Source organism: Camelina sativa, chromosome 20, assembly GCF_000633955.1.
Source record: "Camelina sativa cultivar DH55 chromosome 20, Cs, whole genome shotgun sequence".
Classification (NCBI taxonomy): Eukaryota; Viridiplantae; Streptophyta; class Magnoliopsida; order Brassicales; family Brassicaceae; genus Camelina; species Camelina sativa.
Window position 1 is genome coordinate 18,725,138 of NC_025704.1, and position 4,680 is coordinate 18,729,817.

The 4,680-nt window shown below is 38.6% G+C and overlaps 1 pseudogene; it reads right to left on the reverse strand.

Annotated features, from left to right (window-relative positions):
* Positions 998-4,680, reverse strand: part of LOC104771202 — a 6,305-nt pseudogene continuing 2,622 nt past the window's right edge.

Genomic DNA, 4,680 nt, shown 5'->3' on the forward strand with positions numbered 1-4,680 from the left:
TGACTCTACTTGTCCATCACCAGGTCTGATTACGCATGTATCGATCTTATTCTGCCTCTAGTGGACCAGATTTACTGCCCGAAAAGTTTTTGTCCACCACATTTATGTCCTTCGTTCTTTAGTAGACAATATCGCTTGGTTGACATCATTTGTCTATCCCAATTATGTCATTCGCTCTCGTAATGGACCATACCGCTTGGTTGACGACACTTATCTATCAGTAACATGAAACCATTTTCTCCACCCTGCAGGCTTTCTGCCGCAAACCAATCTTATTGTGCCTCCGGTGGACCATATTAAACGTCCGAATAGGTTAGTGGACAACATTATGTCCTTTCGTCTCCTTAGTGGACCAGATCTGTTTGGTTGACAATATTTGTCCGTCAATAACTTTAACTTGGTCCACCTCTACAGGTGAGGTACAAACAGAATCGTACGACCAACCAGCGGATAAACAAGTTATTCACCAATGCAAGCTGTCATCCTCAACCAAGTGAAGTGAATATTATAGAACACTAGGGAGTATGTTCCCTTAGAAGAGCGTGATTCTTGTCCCTTAGAAGAATTTATGTGACAACCCGTCCCGTAGACCCCACTAGCCCACCAATAGTTTGCCTTCATAGGCTCTAAGCTGACCCTGCAGAGCATCGATCCTAACCCTTCACCGTGGAAAAAACTCACATCCAAATCCACCAATAGATTATTGGTCATCCAAATCCATGATTGTTTTATTTATTTTTAAATTTGACTCACAGTTATAGTAGTTGTTTCAAATATAAAAATTAAAAACTCAAATTTGTTAAAGGTGTCTATTAAACATAATTAAATTTCTGCGTATTTTTTTTTCCTATTGGAATCGTTCTACGTAAACAAGGATGCTAATAGTAAATATTTGAGTTTTAAAAAGAATCTATTTCTTGGATCATAAATTTATATTTTAAAAAAATCTTTAACTGACCCAAGAAAAAGAAAAAAACATCATCAACAATTGCATGAAGCATATTTAACGGAGAAGAAGACAAAACTGAGAAAGAAATAGATCCAAATTTACATAATCAATGGTTAACTAACTATCAAGAGCTTTTAGAGCTGTTCAAATTTATTAACTAACTATAAAACTACGCTTACCCCCCCTCTACAATCCAAACAATTAAATCTCTCATATCAACATCTTCTTCTTCCACATGTCAGGTTAATTATATAGAACACAACTGTTTCATGTTCTTACAAGAGCCATGATTTGAGTCTTGATCCATCCCATGCAAGTCTGAATTTCTCTGTAGATCGGCATGTTCTGTGGACACCGCGGCTGCAAGCCACTCACTGCTGTCTCCATCAGCTGTGCCACATCCGCTGGTGGGTAATGCTTCTCTGTGCACATCTGCATGTCGATATAACACAAATAAGTTCATATCAAAACCGCAACTGCATGTATTTCGATCTCAGGCAAGTGAACAACTTTGAATTCTTGATTTAGATTTAGACTTTCAATTTACCTGAATCATGAGCCAAGTTGCAACACAAGAGGTGATAAGCTCTGAAGGTATTTGCGTTTTGTTTTTTCCTGATCCGTCCTGTGATGCCAAACCGTTAATCGGCTCTGCTGTGTTTGAGGGATGATGATCCAAGCTTCCATTGGTATGCTGTTGATGCTTGATACCAGAAGACACTATAGAGTTATCTAGTGGCTGATGTTTGCCAATTGAGTTTAAAGCTTGTTGGACCATATTCCCTGCCTCTTCGTTGTTGTTGTTGTTCTTCCCCAACAATGCAGCCTAGAACCATAAATTGACAACAATTTAAACAAAAGAGATAGTTTCGTTTCACTTTGGCTTCTTTGTATTTAGAGTTTCTGAATTCTTTAGATATATATATTACAACTACCTTCATAGCTGCATCCACCATTGCTTGCGCTATTGTCTTTGAACCACTGACGATTTCAATCATTTCTGGCTCCATTTCCTGGAAAGCAGAATTATGACAGGTGAATTTCTGTAGCTGTTACTATTAGCAATGAGCAATCCAGATATTGATTTACTTTAACCGGCACAAAACTTGACAAAATATGTCTATACTTTAAAACTGAGCAATCAGAAGACAGTTACCACGGGTATAGCAGATCATTAACTTAAAGCTTATTCAGTTACCTACTATACCCACAAATAAGGCATACAAATTCATTACCTGCGCATCTGAAGTACGCTGCAGTGTCAGAGGTCGTTGAATTTCAGTTCCTCTTTTTTGGCTATTGGTTGCGACAGATTGATCAGTAGTGTTGGTTGCTAACACTTTATCAAACAAAACTGACTTCCTGATATCATCCTGCAGAGAATTATGGACTTATGCACAGAGTTTACCAAAAGTATGTGGAAAGAAAGACCAAGATCAAAGCTTTGACGCACGAGTCAAACGCCCATCTTTGTTTACCTGTTTCGAAGGAGGATTCATGGAGAAGTTGACATTCTCAAGCACAGAAGGAGAGAACAGAACAGATGCATCAGAGTTTGAGTGTCTGTTAGGCTGTGCTTCTTTGCTTATCGAAAAGCACTTATCGATTTGCTTCCTCAGACCCTCTGGCATGTATTCCAACGGATTTAAAGGCATGCAGTCAATGTCCTGTCCAAAAAAGGGATTTATTAGATCATCTGAGATATACAAAAAGTGGACAAAGAAGCCTAGTTGTGAATCACAAAGAAGTAAATTGTGTCAGCCGAATTGGTATAGTTTGTGATTTACCATAACTAACTCCACGCCCGATTCATCAAACAGAACGTTGCACTTGTTATGATCCACAGTAAGAATCTTGCCATCACGAATTTCCCGTGTCTTAGGATGGATGGCAATGACTCTATTCCCGACTGATAAAGGCCGGGCCAAATCTGTATGAAGCACTTCCTTAGCACATCCACGGACNCCGAGGTCTTCCGAGGGAACTGGAAAAATACAGAATGAGTAACCTTTTCAAATCTTTATATTTCCATCAACATACACAGGAAAGTTAGTAAACCTTTTAATGACACTCCATTCAAGACGAGTAAGTCTTGGAACATGACCAAGCCCCACATGATTTAGATAATCAGTGAACTCCATCTTTGCAAACCAGGGATAGTCAATAGCACTGTAGAACCATTCAAATATGCACCATCGACGTAGCAATGGATATGACAGACAAGTCGAAACTTTCTCCTGTAAATGAAATGAGCAAATAAAAGACCAGATTTTGGATTCGTATAAGAGAAATGAAGTTAGAGTCTCTACCTTTAGTAATTCATATTCTGAAAACTTTTTGCAACTAAGTGGCTTGTCATGAGTGGTTTCAGAAGATATAGCTCTTTGTTGTAAACTTTTCTTCAAACTCATCTTACGCCTGTTTGGAGGTTTCTGTGGCAAAGTCACTGGACCCGAACCTGAAACTTGTGTAGCTGTCACTACTGCATCCGGTCCAGTTATTTTCTTATCACTAGCTGAAGAAGATTCTTCCAAGGTCTTTGCAGTTTTCAGCTGATTCACTGGACCTTGAACAGAACGTCTTGCTCCGACCAGAGTCTTCAAATTATCATCTTCAGTCGATTCCTGCAATGCAATACACAAAAAGCATGAGAGGACGCACAAGCTATATACAAAAATCAACAAAAATTACTAAAGCATAAGCAGCTTTGATCGAAAGAAATGTCAAGGATCCTAACAATTACATTGTAGACAAGCAACCACAGATCACAGAGTACGGCTAAATCCAAGCCAGAAATTGCAAATAGGAGAAAATTAACGCGGATTTTGCATATATATAGATTTCAAAATACCTTAGTATCTAGAGATGATTTTATCTGAATAGACTCTTCAGAAGCTTCAGCATCTAGCACCTGACATTCAATGTAATTTGCATATAGCTAAGTGATGCACATAGCAACGACGAGATAAATAGAAAATCAAAGAGAAAATTGTCTTTCAAACCTTTGTTTTACGTTTTCTTCTTGAAGTGCCAACATCAACGGATTCCTGCACAGATTTTGGTTTACTTTTATCGGCGGCTGAAATTGCATGTAAGAGACTATCTTCTGGCCCTGCTTGTTTTTCTTTTTCTCTGTGATGGCTTGTAGACACGGTTTCCAGAGTGTTAGATTGCTCATCCACGTTGTTCGCCATTCTTTCTTCTTCCCGCTGTGCAGATGATTCTGGATTCAACACAAAAAGTAAAAAATATAAATAGATGAAAGGGGAACATATATTTATTAATGGGTCTCTTCTTTTACCCGCACAATATACATCTTTAATGGCACAACCCCAGATTAATAAAAACAGTCAATGCCAACCTGATTCCATCAAACCCGTCGGAGCCAGTGCAACTGACACATTAGCCAATTCCTTCAGAGCTTCTAATCCATCATCATCACTTCCTTCTGCTTCTTCAACTCTCACATTTTTTCCTTTCTGGGGAACCTCCGCGGAAACAAGTCCTTCAATATCCATCAACAATGCACTATCTCTATCAGCAGCTCCCTTTTTATGTCTCTTATCTCGACTTATTCTCACACTATTCTCAAACATGGAACTATCATGGTGCTTGAATTGAGCTTCCTGTGCTTGTAACTGGCAAAAGCAAAAACAGTAGAAATGTGTTTTCTCAATGGATCATGACTACACTGAAAAGAAATGACAATAACCTTAAATTTCTAGAGCTAT